The sequence below is a fragment of the Mytilus galloprovincialis genome, chromosome 11 (assembly GCF_965363235.1).
Source record: "Mytilus galloprovincialis chromosome 11, xbMytGall1.hap1.1, whole genome shotgun sequence".
Classification (NCBI taxonomy): Eukaryota; Metazoa; Mollusca; class Bivalvia; order Mytilida; family Mytilidae; genus Mytilus; species Mytilus galloprovincialis.
This window is the reverse complement of record NC_134848.1, coordinates 26,609,813-26,629,659: the sequence shown is the minus strand read 5'-3', so window position 1 is coordinate 26,629,659 and position 19,847 is coordinate 26,609,813. Positions and strand designations below refer to the sequence as shown.

The 19,847-nt window shown below is 31.6% G+C and overlaps 1 pseudogene; it reads left to right on the top strand.

Moving 5' to 3' along the window:
* Window positions 1-11,365: 11,365 nt before the first annotated feature.
* Window positions 11,366-14,873, top strand: LOC143052090 (uncharacterized; annotated as a pseudogene).
* Window positions 14,874-19,847: the final 4,974 nt, after the last annotated feature.

The window sequence follows — 19,847 nt, the reverse complement described above, 5'->3', positions numbered from 1 at the left end:
ACTCCTAGCAGAAGGAAACCCGAAACTAAGAAGAATGGAAGTGGACAAGTATTGAATGAACTAGCAAAACACAAGTAACTGATTACATGCATCAGGTGAAAAGTAATTATGAATAAACAAGGAAATATCTCATTCCTATACATATGGATTGAACGAACAGTAATTACAAATTTCATAATTATTTCATGTGAGATAAATCTTTAATCATTACTAATTAAATTGTATAGAATTGATATCAAACTTTTATCTTTTATCAAATGATCACTAAAATACCTAAACTCTACTTTTGATTTTACCCGCATTGAGATACTACAAAATAAAATTATTACCAATACAAAAAGAAAAGCATGGGAAAACATAGAAGACTTATTATTAACCAACTTACTACAATATGTATAGAAATGCCCATGCTTTATAAAAGGAAAATATCGACATCTGGTCATTATGAACGGAGAAATTGCTACAGCCAGTCATTACGAGATCTCAGTCATGCATTACGAAATCTCAGTCATGCATTACGAAACCACACCCGTGCATTACGAAATCACAGACATGCATTATGAACAGATGAAACGGGACATCGATTAAACAAAATGTCGGTTATTTCTTTAAATAAGTGTGACATTTTTGTATTCATTTTTAAACTTAATATCATAAAAATAAGTTTAAATGATGTTCATTAACATTGTTTTGTAACGACTTGAAACGGAAATATTTCACAGCCTTTTTCGAGAACGATTTTCGATTATTATCACTGTTTCATTTCCGTTGTTCAATCCTCAGAATGCAGACTTTAGAATAGTTAAACTGTCTGATTAATTCTTCCCAGCTACTTTTTATTTGCTAGATGAAATGAATTTAAATAGCATAAAATTAAGTACTTGGATGAGAAATCAGAAATTACATCTGACAGTCACATTGTTGACTAAAATTCCATGCGAAAAGACAAGTTGAAGTTCAGCTATGAAATTCCTGTATCTTCTTCACGGTAAGTTTTTTACTCTTTGTTTAATCGAAGAATTAAAACCATTTAATAAAAATTTTATGAAACGGGCTTTTCTGTATTGGTCCTGTTGTAGTTTGTGGATAGCTGTTTAATTTTGGATCCGAGACTCGAAGGCTGTTCTTGAATGAAGTTGCCTTTATAGTTGGTTAATAAAAGTATCAATATATGGATTTTTTCATATTGGCCCTGTAACATGCCCTTGATATTAATAATGGCCTCGGACAGTTGTAATGGCCCTCGGCGTTGCCTCAGGGCCATTACAACCATCCTTGGCCATTATTAACACCTTGGGCATGTTACAGGGCCAATATGAAAAAGTCCATACATTAATACTATAATAAAAACAAGAAAAGTATAAAAACATTGAAAAATTCAAAGCCGTTAAATATAAAATAAAACTACATAAAAAAGAAATCAAGCTTAAAATTGCATAATAATTTGTGCTGAGCATATCCTCTAAAACATTGTCAAAACCAGAAACACTAGTTATTGCTAAAGGATTAAACTTTGTTCCAACAACAAAAACATCCATAGGAGAAATCAAAATTTTATAAAATGTTTAATTTTGATTATAAGGAAATTAGTCCTCATTTTAATTCTCGACCTGAACAAGTTTGTCATTGTATTAATTGATTTTTGTGTCAAAAACCAGTTATACCAACTTAATTTTTTAATAGTAGTGAAAGTTTATATAATGTTGAATAGGCTTGTGTACACTTTGGAAATTAGTATGGCGTTCATTATCACTGAACTAGTAAATATTTGTTTAGGGGCCAGCTGAAGGACGCCTTCGGGTGCGGGAATTTCTCGCTACATTGAAGACATGTTGGCGACCTTCTGCTGATGTTTTTTCTATGGTCGGGTTGTTGTCTCGTTGACACATTCCCCATTTCCATTCTCAATTTTATTGTTTATAAAAATAATCATTTAGGTGCCAGTACCAGGTGAAAACATGATAATAAAAACACCATAGTTTACATTGATTTTTATTCATAGCTTATTAAGAGGAAAAAAAAAAAGAGTGTTCTTTTACTTTTACTGTTCGGACAATTTGGTTGAAAACAATAAAAGAGAAAGAGAAACATTTTTGCAGTAAAGATTATAATTTATAAATTATCGGCAGTCAGTATGACATTGGTATCCCCTTATGCACACTGGGTTACATCCTCTATTTCGAGGACCATCCCTATGTCCATTTCCTATTTATATTCTCTTAAAATTTCAGCATCTTTTCTTGTCTGGCCCATAATCATAATTTTATCCTCCTCATTTTTTCCCCTAGCCAAGCCATTGTCTTGTTTTTTAACATCAACTTCGCATTAATTGTGGTCAAACTTATGTTGGGCGAAATGTTTTTTCTTGGCGGTCAAGGTGTCCCATCATCCTCTCTAAAGAAATATTATTAAAACAGACAAGTTGATGACTCATGAATTGTTTTAAGAGATTGATTATGAAAGTTTCCTCTTGAAAGTTTTTTAATTTTAATTTTAATTAAAATGTTTAATTTGTGAACATTTTTCGACATTTACTTAAGTTAGACAATGCCATTTGTCCAAGACATTTTATAACTGTAGAATATACTACCAGTGGTTTTAAAACTGCCATATGAAAAGTAGAAATTTCAGAAGGATGACCTGGAAACATTATATATTCTATATCTAAAAGTAAACCGATATTTTTAACGATTTTTTCATCAACCAAAGTGTTGTAAGTAGTTGCCATTTCCAGTCCAGGTTTGTTCTGGATGCCAAAGAAAAATAAGGAGCAGTAATTTTGATGTAGATGATTCAAATAGATTCTATTATTGCAAACAGTTGCAGATTAGATGTGAGCATAAAAGTCGATTTATCTTTTGAAGAAGTTATGTATGTTGTCAGAAGATCTTTAAGGCAAAAAGTACTACAAGCATTTTAAATAGTTTTGAACCTATTTCCCACAAAGTCTAATATAGGGACATGTACTATATCATTTTCACGTAAAAATGTTCTACAAAAAGGGGGTCTCCAACTTTGTCACTATGAAATAACTTGGAAAAACAATATATGAGAGTAAGATTCGCCTTTGTTTCGGAATAAATTCTTAAACTTCACATCCTACATGTACTTCTTTTCTTTCCTTTGCAACTTGTTCTACTTCATCCGCAAATTTTAACAATGGGGGTACGGAGCACTCAACCTCATTCAGTTCACTGTCATTTTCCTCGGATTTTAGTTCACTAAGTAGCTTGTTGGATTTCAACTCGGTCGCACTCCTGTTTGTGATGCAGTTTGTTAATTTCCCAACAAATTCCTTAGTGGTTCAAGCCTCATTGACCATATATATTGTCGCTTTAACATATTTTTCGGCTGTTCCACTTGAAATCTCTTTTAATCCTGCAAAGCATATGTTTGGTGATTCTCACATCAAAATAATACTTAGTGTTCATCCGGTCTTGTCATGAATATGCATGAAATATATGCTACTGGTTTAGTGTTTTATTTGGCTTTTTAACTATTTTGATCTGAGCGTCACTGATAAGTCTTGTGTAGACGAAACGCGCGTCTGGCGTATAAAATTATAATCCTGGTACTTTTGATAACTATTTACATCACTGGGTCGATGCCACTGCTGGTGGACGTTTTGTCCCCGAGGGTATCACCAGGTCAGTAGTCAGTACTTCGGTGTTGACATGAATATCAATTGTATGGTTATTTTTATAAAATTTCTGTTTACAAAACTTTGAATTTTTCGAAAAACTAAGGATTTTCCTACCCCAGGAGTAGATTACCTTAGCCGTATTTTGCACAACTTTTTAGAATTTTGAATCCTCAATGCTCTTCAACTTCGTATTTATTTGGCTTTTTATTTATTTTGATCTGAGCGTCTCTGATGAGTCTTGTGTAGACGAAACGCGCGTCTGGCGTCTAAAATTATAATCCTGGTACTTTTGATACATGTAACTATTAGCTTCATTTCTATCCCATATTTTTAATCAATTTTATGAAATATGTTCACAGTTCACAACTAAATTATATGACAGAACACATAGAAAATCTTAAAATATGAACTTTCCATTTCTTTATAATTAAAAATCATGCAAAACCTGCACCCAGTTTATGTTTATATTTTGGTGGGTCGGTGTTGTTGTTGGACCCCTATGTGTGACCAACCGAATTATACTATTTACATGCTTTGTAACCACATCATTCCCCAAGGGTGACTGGGGTATAGAAATATGGTCACTTGGTCTTCTCCCGACCGGCAGTAAAACGCTTGCCGAAGTGGGGCGTCCGTTTGGCTGTGCGGGATGTATCAAGTTCGCAGTCACGTCCGTCAGAAGGGGACGTTAAATCCGATGCCTCGTGTAAAGAGAGTGCCACGCTCTTTGCACGTTAAGAACCCTTGCAACAACTCTTTGAGGGGTCCGTAGGTGGCCTGTTGCAAGGAAAAATTTCTGTCCCTATCCAATATACCCTCATTTTCCAGTGGCAGTTCAAATTTCCCCGACCATCATCCTAGATGGCCTCTTTTACAACAACCTACCTATTGTATTTATTGTGAACTTGTTCTCGTCCTGAATATGCATGAAATATTTGCCACTGGACGTTAAGCAACCAACAATCAATCAATCAATGTAACCACATCAACAACATAACATGTTCCACATGTGGAGCTGGTTTTGATTTCCTCATTGTAGCACCTGAAACTACCCATTGTTTTGGGGGGTCCGTGTTGTTCTTGTACCCATACTTGTGAAATTTTTTCACGCAAGTCATACAAGTAAGATGTTTAGCGCTATGAAACCAGGTTCAAGCCACTATTTTCTAATTTGAAAAAAATCTTGTTCATTTGTTTGACGTGAATTATCATTTTTATTTTGCCATTATGTTGGGGACTTTTTCAATTTTACGCTTAGTTCAGTATTTCTTGTGAATTTACTTTTTCACTGACATTTCCTGTTCATCACTGTTCAGACTACTTTTATTTAACACGGTAAAATCAAAGCACATTCACCTATATATGGCCAGGTGTATTACTTAAACAATTTTATTTTTAATCTATGCACTGTAGATTGTGTGGATCTTATGGCAGATTAAAGATATCACATTGCTAGTCATACCACATTTTTTTTTTCAAATGAACAAGTAATATCAATTACTTAAAGTAAATTCTCTTGTGATGCAATTTAATTTCGCACAATAAAATTGTCTCCATTGTTTTGTTGTAGCATCTTTCATTATTGTCAAATGTTCAGAATGTTTTACTGCCTCTACAAGTTGCATATTGCTTTGGCCTCTTGTGAAATGTTATGAATTGATGCAACTGAGGGAAAAGTGTCTTTTTCTTCTATATTAAGAATTTTGCATATACTCGAAATCACATTTATTAGCATGCCAATACACATTCCTTGATTTTATGGTAGAATGGATTCCCTCTACTGTTTTCTTTCAACGATGCTACAGGTTGATCTGGTTCATTCATTTTGATGACTTCATTTTGCCAGTAAGTAATTTAATTCTTTATTTTCATGCTGTCTAGCCTTGTCAAATAACACTGGAAGCCCCTGCTGATTGTTGGTACTGTTTTTACTGCATCTGTGTGTATGTTCTTCAAATTTGTTATTTTAGTATGTTTTCTTTTCACCTTTTTCTTTTCATTCGCCAATTGTATGTATAAAACCGAAAATTTCTCCTTCAGGGAGATTAGTTTATGCTAAGTGTCCACACTATTGCTGGTTGGTTTAATGTGAAATCTCTTGGGAATTGGGAACACATGTTTTTCATATGCATCAGCTTCTTCATATCTTCGTCTGGGTTTTAGATTTCTAAGATTGGCAACACATAAAAATGTTTATAAATACATGTATTTTAATTAACAAAATATTTTCATAACCATTATTTAAAATAAAGAGATGTTGTGATAGTAGGAAAATTGCATGTAGCTATTTCATCATAAAAACCAGAGTACAGTAAAAGAAATCTAAATCCAAATGTCACGTTATCACAATAATAGTTATACTCTAGTGTTTGTATAGACATTGATAGAAGACAAATAAGATGTAAACAAGAGTTCTGAAATAAACAGAAATCTATTTCTTCAATTTGTTCAAACATGCAATTACAGAAAAAAATAATTCAAAGTAAAAACTATAAAAAAAAAATGTAATCATAAGTTAAATAAGAAATTAAAACTGATTACATATCTAATTGCTTACATTTTGAAAAACGTAATTTTTAAATTATAAAATGAACACATAAAATTGCACCACTTTAATTCATTTTCTTGAATTTGATTAGGGAAACAGAATGGGACGAACCATCTGTATCACTATCTTCGTCCCGTTCACTTACCAAACTCTGGAAACGAAGTATTTTCCCTTCAAAATCAGTTGGCCATTGAGTCTCAGCATCACTGAAACTTAATACACCTGCTGCTGAAGGTAGTTCATCCTTCAAATAAATGGACGGATGAGTTTCAGTATTGCTGCAACACGCATTAACTAGTTTTGGATATGGTGTACCAAAATAATCATTTGAGCACCGAGTTTCGCCATTACCAAAACTTAGAGCAATTGATTCTGAAAGAGGTTGGTTGAACATGTGTTTGCCATCAGACAAACATTGGCTATCTAAATCATAACTCTTTGAAATATTTGATGACTTAGTTAACCAATGTTGATCTAAATCTAATTCCTCATCAACTGTGAATCAACAAATACTGAAGCAAATGATTCATTATGTTGGTGAGGAACTTCAGAGGTTATCAAACTTTCACTATCACTAAAATGTGATGGTGAAGTAGGAACATCCTGTGATTGCCATGAAAGTTCAATTGAATCTGAAAACATGTTGATTAATGCAAACAGAGAATCAGATGAATCAATTGTACTAGGTGCCGCTATAGTACTTGCTCTTCTACAATTACAACAGTCACAATCTCCTAGCTATAGAAAGGTTTAAACATTAGGTAATTCCTCAGGAATACTGCTTAGAACCTTAGGTAATTCCTCAGAAATATTGCTATCTGGAAGTACATTACAATATTCTCAAAAAAGAAACCTATATATAATGGCATCACGAGCATTTGTATAATGAGGAATAACTTCTGTCCAAAATTGACAGCTTGCTATTGTCTGTACAACAGATTAAAGTAACTTCTTAGAAGATAATACACCTTAATTCATATTCAGAAACAGTTTCAACAAGGAATTAAAACTATGTGTTTAAAGAGCTTTTTGGGTCATCTAGCCGGCACATAATTAGCAGTATTTTTTTATAATTTTTATGAGGCAAATTTAAGTTAGGAAAGAAAACATCAGATCAAATGCCCAGGAAGCAATTTTGCCAGTGGAAAAGGGTTTATGGTATAAACACAGAGTCAGTCCTGTCTTGCCTTCCATACTTTGATGTCACAACACATGTTGTAATTGACTACATGCATGTTATCCTTTTGGGCATCTTAAAGAAACTTTGACTGTCCCTTTGGTATCTTTCGTCCCTCTTTTATGAGTTTGTGGTTTGATTTAAAGAACAGCAAAGAAACATATTACATTGGGAAGAGAGTCGATGTGGTTGACACAACCATTAAGACCAAACAGCCACCATACTTCTTGAGGATATTACCACTAAAGATTGCTAGAAATAACAACCACTGGAAAGCTTCTAAATTTAGATCCTGGCTGAAAAATACCTCTAAAAATAATTTTCAAAGGTTGTAAAAATTACCACCAGTAATGCAAGTCTAAGTTAGCAATTTATATTGTTCGGCATTTTCCCACCCTTTCAAATAAACCCCACATCAAGTAAATCCTTCATAAGTTAGTTTACTTTTCTCTTAATTTCATTGATATAGGAACGTACGGTAAGGTAACACTATATACATTAATTAAAAAAGTTGTCAAATTAACAGTTAAATGTTGAAAAGTTATCAATATAGGTTACATCTGAATATATTCAAAAGTGGCAAAATTTACTGAAAAATATTGCAATTTTCAAATAAAGCTGCAGTTGGTTTAAGTTAACTTCTAATACAAGTGTCAATACAGAAAAGAAAATTATTTTAATCAAATGATCGATTTCAGGTAACGTCAAATACAATTATCAAAAAAGTTATCAAATTTTATACAGTAAAAAGTTGAAAATTATTAATACATTTAACATCTGAATGAATATTCAAAAATTGGCAAAATTACTGAAAAAAAAAGTTTGCAATTTTCAAATAAAGCTGCAGTTGGTTCAAGTTTACTTCTTATACAAGTGTCAATACATAAAAGAAAATTATTTTGATCAAATTACCGATTTAAAGTAAAGTCAAATACAATTATCAAAAAAGTTATCAAATTTTATACAGTAAAAAGTTGAAAATTATTAGTACATTTAACATCTGAATGAATATTCAAAAATTGGCAAAATTTGACAATTGTATTAGAAGTAAACTTGAACCAACCACAGCTTGATAAAAAATATTACATTTTTCAGAAAATTTTACCACTTTTTGGATAATTCATTCAGATATTACCTTAAATCGTCCATATTCGAATGATACTAGTATAGAATGTTACACCAAACCTACCATCGGTTTATTGATAATTCTTTTACATATCTCTGTAAATCTTACCACTTTTTGATAATTGTATTTGATAGCACCTTGTTTTAGATTTACGAGTGTGACTGTCCCTTTTGGTATCTTTAGTCCCTCTTTTAAAATGGTCATTTGTTCCAGATCAATTTCTTACATGTACTGACAGTTGTATCGGATGTAAACATGAACCTATCATAGCTGTGTTGAAAACTTTACATTTTGTAGTTAATCTAACCACTTTTTGGGTATGAAACCTGCAATCCGATTATTGATATTTTCTACATCTTAGTATAAATTTGACCATTTTTGGATAATAGTATTTGAAGTGATTTATAAATCAATCATTTTACCACTTTTTGGATAATTCATTCAGATATTAACTTAAAACGACCATAATCTAAAGATACTTGTATAGAATGTAACACCAAACCGGTCATCGTTGTAATGAAATTTTTTCCTTATTATAATGTAAATTTAAATTTCTTGATAATTGTATTTGATGTTTCCTAAAATCGGTCATTTGATCAAGATAATTTTATTATATGTATATACAGTTGTATGAGAAGTAAACGTGAACCAACCACAGCTTTATTAAAAACAATCATTTTTTCAGTAAATTTTACCACTTTTTGGATTAGTTATTCTGATATCTTCAAGATGCTGTTTTATTCTTTCGTTGAGTGATCTTTCTGTTTCTCTAACATAGACATAATTGTTACATTTTTCACAGTGTTCATAAATAAGGTTTACTAGTTGACATCCATGAATGTTCTTTTTGAGGTTGAATGTTTTATCTCCGAGTATAATTTTGTCTTCATTTCTTTCTATATCGCAAACTTCACATTCTTCTTTACATGTTTTGTTGCTGCTGTAGTTGGTACTTTTTTTGGTGATCTTATTTAGTTTTCCATGTACAATTATGTCTGCTAAGTTTCTATCTCTTCGATAAGCTATCAGTGGTGGTTCTGGAAATATTTCTTTCATCAAGTTACAGTTATGTAAAATATTAATTCTTTTTTTCACAATGTCATGAATATCAGGTAGTAAATCAGTAAAGGTTACAACAAGAGGTATGCGTTCTGATGCTTTTTTATTTTTTTTTCTCTGTAATAGCTCTTTTCTATTTAAGTTGCTGCTCTTTTCAGTTGGTTTTCAATAAATTTTCCATTGTAGCCTATTTTTCGCAGTTGTAATTTTAGTTCTTGTCTATGTTTTGATAGTCATTTTCATTTTCACAAATTCTTCTTAATCGTAATGCTAAACCGTACGGAATTGCCCTTTTTACATTTTTTAGATGGCATGATTTGCTGTGAACATATATATGTCTATCAGTTGGCTTTGTATAAAGGTATATGATATATATATAGCATAAAAAAGGAGGTGTGGTATGATTGTCAATGAGACAACTCCCTCTTTCAAGATGCAGCTTGTACTCAGTCTGTAGGTACACAGCTACTTTTGCATAGGTACTATTTCTGTACCAAAAATCTGTAGTACTGGAAATCTACTTTTAATATTCAGTACTATTTTGTTACTTCAAAATTATTGTAATATTTAGGTACCTGTATTTTACAGTACTTGATTTGTACTTGAAATTAAAGTACTACAGATTTTTTGTTGCATGGTTACATTTTCAGCATTTTGAAAGTTTGTTTCTTCAAATCTCATAAAGTTATGATGTTCAAACATGGAATACTGTGATCATTTTTGGTATTATTTTTCTACCAATATTTTAAGTACAAATCAAGAACTGGAAAATACAAGTACCTAAATATTACAATAATTCTAAACAGCGGAATACATGTTTTGAATGAGCCACTGCAAAATCTAAGTAGTGGAAACATGAGTCCTATCAAATACATACTTCAACAGCCATTGGAATGTGTACAAGATAGTACTAAGAGGTATTTTTTAAAGAGTTCTTAAACAATAGAGAGGTCATTATAGAAACAATTCGTGGCATATAAATCATATAACCATTGACTGCATATATTACATTTAAATTTCAAACAGAGCAATAGCCAGGGATTAAATAAACAAATATAACAACAGTCTTTTTAATTGAAAAAAACTATACACGCTGTCCTGAATTACTTTGGTTAATTGTTTAAATTTATTAATGTAGTCTCCCTTTTGATTTTTATTAATTTTAGATTTAAGGTTTCTGAGTTGTGGGATTTCGACAATAACTCAAAAGGAGGGGCATTAGGTTGCACCCTTGTCCAAAATTGATTTCCGTTCTAAAACTTTTCAATGCCTCAACTAAATGATATGACACTTATACACAATGCTTATCAACGCAAGATCAAGTTTGAATTTTGGTGGTGTCACTTTAACTGTTCTAGAGTTATGCCCCTTTACAAATTGAAAAATTGCTGAATTCTTGTATCCATTCTTTAACTTTAGTTTGTCTCAACCAAATACTATGAAACTTATACATAATGCTTATTTCCACAACATACAGATCAAGATTAAATTTTGGTTATGTCACTTATATTAATCTAGAGTTATGCCCCTTTACAAATCAAAAAATAGAGTTTTGTACCTGTTCTCTGAGTTAACTTAAATTTGCCTCAACTAAATGTTATGAAACTTAAATTTGCCTCAACTAAATGTTATGAATACACAATGCTTAGTACCACAAAATATAGACCACAATATGATTTTTATGGTAACACTTTAACTGTTCCTGAGATATGCATACGATATGCAAGCAGGAGCATCATCTGTGTCCCATATACCCATTCCCATTTATTTTGTAATACTATCTCTTTTTTAATTTCAATTGCAGGTATGTTAGACGAAAAACCTCAGAAGCAGTTTGTACAGTGCTTGACCATATTGCACCTGGACAGTCATCAAAACTTCTTGATCTACTCGTGGACGATATCTGTAATAATAATGCTGTTGACAAGCAAAATGAGAGCAAAGATGAATTAATGAAGTTGATACTGAGATTATATGATGAAGCTGACAGTAATGCATTAAAAATCCAATTACTTTCAATAATATCAACCACATCATTAAACAGTAAATCACAGCTGCTAGAATTGATACCTGGAATATCAAAATGGAAAGTTGACCAGAGTAGAACACATGCAACACGCTTTGGTGTTGGGACAATACAAACTGAAAAGACTCCAAACTACCAAGATAAGATGGATAAGGAAAAACTGGAGCATGCAATGGCATTTTTTCTGGATTAGAATTTTATACAAATTTGTTCCTTTGGAAATAAGGACTTGCATTTTGATAATGGAGATGTCATAAATATACCCCAAGTTGTACGAACAACTTGTCATTCTGCACTGATACATATGTACATGACAGTATGCACAGAAGCTGATTTTACTCCTCTGTCAGACAGTACTCTATTCAAAATTTTAACTACTTGTTCAGCAGCAAAACGGTCTAATTTATGTGGACTTGATAACATTACTACTGATGGCACTTTTGCAATTGAAAATCTTATCAGAATGACAAAAACTCTAAGAGAGTTGGGATCCAATATCACAGTACTTTCGTCCCTCAAAACAGCCTTGACAAATTTCAAATTGTATTTAAAAACAGAGTACAAGTTCTATGTAACTATGTCGAATTCATGCCAAACCCATTGTATCAAGTATGCATTGAGCAATCCAGGAAATGTTCTGCTTCAGGAAAAATGTGACCATCAACATCAGAATGACTGCTCCAAATGTTTACTGTTGACCAATGCCAGATCTCAGCTTGAAGATGAAATTCAGAAAATACAATGTAAGTATTTTTTTAAATATAGAAGATTATATTTCTTTTGACTGGTCATTTCTTCCTGCAAATACAGACATTTTCAGAATCCAAATAAGATTTTACTGAGAAAACAAAAATACAATGATCATATATTCTTGATTGTTTTCTCAATATTTAGTAAGCTAATAAAGGATTAAAGATATTTTTCTTGAGCTCACTGTATTACGTATGAATAGATCACAATGAAGTTACAAACATAGTTTCATTAACATTCAATTGTTTATGGAAGTATAAATTTAACAAAAAAAAGGTTAACAGACCAATGTAATTCAAGTACATTTTTGTACTTGTAGATCTTTATGCAAATCATATAAGAATTATTAAAAGAAATTGGCAAAATCTACTCAATATTTGTCTGTAAATGTCCAGTACATTTCCAGAAGACTCGAATATATGGCAATACAAAAAATGTAATGTTTAATGATGAAATTGTTATATTTATTATGAATTTGGCATTTTCAAGAATTTGTCATGCTATTACTATCAAAAATATCAGCATCAAATTTAATTTAAAATATTATTAGAATATGATGATAACTATGCATTGTACACAAGATGGTAGCGGTCATTTTTCTCAATAAAATGTTTTTTTTTTTTTAAAGACCCACTAAATATCTCTTTGATGTTTCAGGCAATGAAACCAGAGTTGAATTTCTAGATTTAGTCATTAAAGATTTTGAAAAAATCTTCGAATGGAAAGCGCATGTTCTAAGGACTAACAACCAGTAAAAATGTCGTCTTCATCTTCTTGAGGATCTGGCATCTAACCAGACATTGATTGTTATGGACTGGGCCATGAAGTTTTTGCCTGCCTTGTTTAGGGAAAAGCAATCAGATATTTTCGGCCAGAAGGGCATGAGCTGGCATGTTACAGCTGCCATTTTCAAAGCTGAAGATGGATCATTAAAGGTAAGCTTAAAGCATAATACATGTTATAATATGATAAACATCAGCAAATTATTTCCCTGACCCAAAGTAAGGGGTTTTGAAGATTTCCACAGTTAAAATACTGTCTTTTGATTTTCATGAAAGTTGTTCTCGACCACTGCAGCTTCTTTCTTATATAAAAAGAAGATGTGGTTTGATTGCTAATGAGACAACTCTCCACAAGAGACCCAATGACACAGAAATTAACAACTATAGGTCACCGTACGGCCTTTAACATTTAGCAAAGCCCATACTGCATAATCAGCTGTATAAATCCTTGAAATGACAATGTAAAACAATTTAAACAACACATAAACAAACAACAACCACTGAATTACAAGCTCCTGACTTGGGACAGGCACATTTGTTTATTTGTAACTCAGAACATGTTTTTGCATATATATGCATCTAAAGCTAGTTTATATTGTTTTTATATTTATTAAACAAACTAAAAATCTGAAACTAACTTGACTTTTCACATTTATTTGAAGCAATTTTAATATTTTACAGCATAGAACTTTCACTCATCTGTTTGGTACAGTAAAGCAAGACTGGTTTGCAGTGGCCTCTGCTTTAGAGCATACTTTGAACACAATAAAAGAACAGATGCCACAGATCCAGGAAGTTTTTCTAAGTTCAGATAATGCTGGTTGTTATCATTGCGGATGTCTGTGGTTGAGTTTAAATGGTATCAGTGAACGAACAGGTAAGATAATAAGTTTGGTGATAAATTAAAGTAAACAATACTTTTCAAATTGTACTCATTTGAGAACATGGTATTGTATAATAATGTCTGTCAACATGTTGTACAATTACTTTTAAAAAAAATTAGTGGGATTTTAATAATGTTTTGGAACATAGTTGTCAAAGTTAACTTAATAGTTTGAGTCTAGGGCCCAACAAAATGAAGATCAGTCAGATGAATTGTTCTATTGTACAGTACTTGGTTGCACTGGTCAGTTCTCATCCTACCAATCTCTGCAGGATCATATAAACCTTTCACATCATTCAAATGAAAAAATGTCAACATATGATAAGATTAGGCATCGCTGGGTTGCAAACTGTCAAGCCAATCTATTAACATCTAAGGAAATGCTGAGACCAACTAACTGTTCAGATGAACTACAAAATAATTCAGAAGAAACTGAAACACCTACTGAGTATGGCTGGGCTTTGAAAAAGATCGAAAATTTGTGCGCTTCAGTAAAAAGGTAAAAGAGTATTTACAAAATAGATTTCAAGAAGGTGAAAAATCTGGCAGAAAGGCAAATGCATCAGATATTTCTAAAGATATGAAATCATTACGCAAAGAGAATGGGGAAAAGTTCTTCAACAGTGATGATTGGTTACAACCATCCCAGATTGCCTCTTATTTGCACGCCTGTCTATCTTTGGAAGAAAGGATATTGAGAACAATACAGAAATTGATGACGATCTGAATTCTGTCATTCATGCTATAGAAGAACAGGATGTTAGCAACCTTATTGCAGCAACAATTACAGAATAGGACAAATGACTACAAACAATATTGCCTTAAGTTTGCCTTTTTAAAATTCAAATTACCCAAGAAGTATAAATTTAAACAAAGTTTATTTTTTTTTACTTTAGGTTATAAATATTAAGAAAATGTTAAGAAATTGAAAAAACATTTAAATGCAAAATTCTTTGTTTTGTTAATTTTTTAAATATATATTAGTCAACTTCAAGGTATACATTCCATTATTTATACCTATGATTTTTTAAGACACTATTTTGAAGATTTTTGATAGCCATTTTCAAAGATATATTCATGAAAAGAGAAGTTTCATTAGGATAGAGATATAAACTGAGTTGTAAATAAGAATTTGTTTGTTGTTATGCAAACTTTAAGAGTAGCCAAACAAATTTCAGATACATGAAATCCACAATTATCCTCAAATTTTGATTTTACCATAATTTTAATATATACAAACAAGTCTGAATTGAAAACAACATTTAAACCTATATATGCATGATGATTCAAAAATGGTGACAATTTAAAAAAAATCAAATTTTAATGACCTATATTATTGATTTGGGTAAATTCTACACAAAATTATCAAAATCTTGAATATATCATATAAAGATCTATTTTTCACAACCCTATGTGCTAATTAAGGGATTTTTTTGCAATATCTAGAAATTATGTACATTTGTGTATTTCTATTCCTGTCCATTGAAGCATTGTGTTATTGTAAAAGAAGTATTTGTTATCTGATTTGAATGTTCAAATTATTTGAAGGCAATATTTAATAAATTTATATCTTATCAAATGACATATATTTTTGGAAAGTTCAGCAACATTTTTTTTACTCTGAAAAAACCTTTATGTGTCTATTTAATCATTTGGTTAAAAAACCATTATGCAAGCAAAATGTGATTTGCAGAACAGGATGCAACCCTCTGGCGCACTGTGAAAAGTCGTAAGGTTGTAAGTCACTGGCGAAGATGGAATAAGCTCGTAAACTTGGCCTGCTGCAAATTATATCTGGCTTTTGGTAATTTATCGTTATAAATTGTAATTCATATGTCATTTGATAAGGTACATCATATATATATATATATTCTATGTTTATTTTATGCTTAAAAAAAGATTTGCCTACACATTAAGTCATGCATGATGGTTTATTGACATGGTTAAAATTTATATAGTTAGACGCTTAGTGTAAGGGTAACAAGTAATGTGAAGTCAATGGTAATTGTTATGTGGTTGATTTATAGTATCCATTGAATTTAAAGCCCTTACATATTCAGTAAGTCATTGACTTCAATTTATTTCATAGTTAAAATTAGGCAACATCAGGTGCTCCAGAAAGTAAGCATAACTTACTTCTTGTCAGACACCCCTGTGTTTCACACAATGGTAATATTCTGGAATTAGAGAAAATAATATATGACAAGTGCACTGTTGTAACTCAGTATACATACATTATTACAAGTGTTATTAGGTGGAAGAATTCTAAAATTTCCAATTGGTCATAATTTTACCTTGAATGATTTAAATAAAAATTGAAAGATGACTAGGAAGAACATAATGATTTTTAGTTTTATTGGTCAACAGTAAAATCACAATATAGATCTAAAAATGGATCTTTCACTGAAAAAGTTGTTTCTGGATGATACTGTAAATTGAACAATGAACCATGAAAATGAGTTCGAGCTTTCAAGGTCAGATGATCCATGCCTGACAGACATTTACACCTAACAACCAACCTATGCATTTAATATAGACATATTTCTCTCAGTATGTTAGAAACAAATTTAACCATTAAAATTACATTGACCAATTGCAATGAGCCATGAAATTAAAGTCAAGGTCGATGATATTTGCCAGACAGACATGTTTATCATAAAATATTTCCATACACCAAATAAAGATTACCTATTACATATAGTATGCAAAAAAAATACCAAAACTAAAACTTTACCAACCACTGAACCACGAAAGAGGTCAAAGTCCGATTACACCTTCCAATTGGACAAAAAAAAACAACACAATAATTTCTTAATTTTCAGTAACTATGCATGTCTTGTTGTAATTTGATGATGTTCCCATGGTTACCAAAAGTAGATCTAGTGTTAACTATCTAACTATTGAGTATAGAATTCAAACTCTATTGTTTATATGTATCTAATACCTAGAAATCCATGTATTTGATGCTGATTCTTGATTAATTCAGCAATTTCAGATCGGTTGCTAGGGCTTTTTCATGTTGCTATGGTCTTTCAGCCATTTAAATTAAAGCTAATGCATTTTTTTTTATCATTTTCAAAACATATTATAAGTTTTATTGTCTGTTGAATTACATTAATAAAAAAAATAGCAAAATCTTTGATAATGAACAAGTATTGTGTTTTGTCATTTTTATGAATTTTACCAATTTTTGTTGCCATGGTAACAAAAAATTTAAAAAAACCCAGATGTTTTTTTCCTGTTTTTAATAATTCAATGTATGAACTTTAGATGCAATCATAGTTTGTGAAACTGCCTATTCTAGAAGTGGCGTGAATCAGATGTGGATACTTAAAAATTCAAAAGATCTTTTAGAGTACATACAATCTAACTCTCTTTCATCTTGTAACAGTATTAAAACATTTGACTTTTCTACCCTGTACACAAGTATTCCACATTCCAAACTAAAAGACAAATTGAAAGAGTTGATATTACTTTGCTTCATAAAAAAGAATGGCCAACGTAGATACAAGTATCTTGTCTTAGGGAGGGATAAATCCTACTTTGTAAAGAATCACTCTGATTCAAACAAAAAATTCTCTGAAACTGATATTATCAAGATGCTTGATTTCTTGATTGACAACATATTTGTTACGTTCGGAGGACGTGTTTTTCAACAGACTGTCGGCATTCCAATGGGAACAAACTGTGCCCCTCTACTCGCCGACTTGTTTCTTTATTATTATGAGGCAGACTTCATGCAGGAACTTCTTAGGAAGAAAGATAAGAAGTTAGCAATATCCTTTAACTCTACTTTCCGCTATATAGATGATGTTCTTTCACTAAACAATTCAAAATTTGGTGACTATGTGGAACGCATCTATCCAATCGAACTAGAGATAAAGGATACTACAGATACAGTTAAGTCGGTTTCATATCTTGACTTACATCTAGAAATTGACAATGAGGGTCGGTTGAAAACAAAACTTTACGACAAAAGAGATGATTTCAGCTTTCCAATTGTGAACTTTCCATTTCTAAGTAGCAACATTCCAGCAGCACCTGCATACGGGGTATATATCTCCCAATTGATACGATATTCCCGTGCTTGCATTTCCTATCATGATTTTCTTGATAGAGGTTTGCTGCTCACAAGGAAGCTATTAAACCAAGAGTTCCAAATGGTTAAGTTGAAATCATCCCTTCGTAAATTTTACGGATGCCATCACGAGTTGGTTGACCGTTAGGGAATAACCGTTTCACAAATGATATCGGATATGTTCCTTACATCGTAACTACAATCCCCTTCCCTTTCATGAATATGACCTACCGAATTGGACTATTTACCGGATTTGTAATCACTTAAGCAACACGACGGGTGCCACATGTGGAGCAGGATCTGCTTACCCTTCCGGAGCACCTGCGATCACCCCTAGTTTTTGGTGGGGTTCGTGTTGTTTATTCTTTAGTTTTCTATGTTGTGTCGTGTGTACTATTGTTCTTCTGTTTGTCTTTTTTATTTTTAGCCATGGCGTTGTCAGTTTGTTTTAGATTTATGAGTTTGACTGTCCCTTTGGTATCTTTCGTCCCTCTTTTATAATGAACTTGTCTGCTCAATGTCAATTTTTCTTGATTTAAAATATGATATTTAAGCTATTTTCAGAAAATGTCAAAATACAGATTTTTGCACCTTTTAAAATACCATTTTAGCCTTATATCAAAAAAAAATTTCACAACCTCAACATCAAAATATAAACTTCAAATAATGCCTAATTATATGTTGAAATTTTTTTTTCTTGAAATTGTCATTATCATAAAATTGCTGCAACCAAAAAGTAGACATTTTTCAATTTTCATGACTGATTTCATCATAAATTCCTCAAAAAAATGGCTGCATGTTTCCATAGCAACTGTTCAACAAAATCAAAAAATTTAGCCTGCAACCTTTATTTCTATCTTAGCTGTCTATTATATAAAAGAATAAAGCAGTTCTGAGACATACACGAATCACCCCCTGCCTGGATCTTACAAATAGCTATACTTAAATACTTTAAAATATGACCAACATCTTTAAAATATTTTTACCTATTGTTATTTAATTCTTAAATATTAATATTCAAGTGTTGTTTTTTTCTTATCTAAATATCTATTCTTTCTTTAAAAAAAAACAGCATATAAAAGCTTCTCATTATATCATTACAATATGTACGCAAATCTTATATATTGCAATCTAATTAAAATTAAATCTCTCACTCGCTCATTTTTTAATGCTTGGTCAGCGACCAAGCATTAAACATGTTAAAAAATGAGCGAGTGAGAGATTTAATTTTAATTAGATTGTATATATTGACTTATACTATGAAATACCTAACAAAGTTGCAAGTCTTTTATATTGACTAAAACAATCAAATACCTATTATAAGTATTTCACTAGAAATTGCTTTATTTATCAAAGACTTCAGGACTGTGATCTAAATAGGTTATTATACCCCCGCTTTAAAAAAGGGGAGTATACTGTTTTACCTCTGTCTGTCAGTCCGTCCATCAGTGCGTCCGTCCGTCAGTCAGTCCGTCCCATGAAACTTTCGTCACATTTTTCTCAGGAACTACACATCCACCCTTTCTTTAATTTGGTATCAACATGTATATATGTTAGCCATACCGTGTGATGCGTTTTCAGATTCATCACTTGACAACTTCCTGTTTACCGAACACTAGTATGATTTTACACATGATAGCCAAGTTGAAAATTTTCGTCACATTTTTCTCAGCAACTACAATACAAGGATTTCTGAAATTTGGTTTCAGGATTTATATAAGTCAGCTATACCGTGTGATGCGTTTTCAGATTCATCACTCGACAACTTCCTGTTT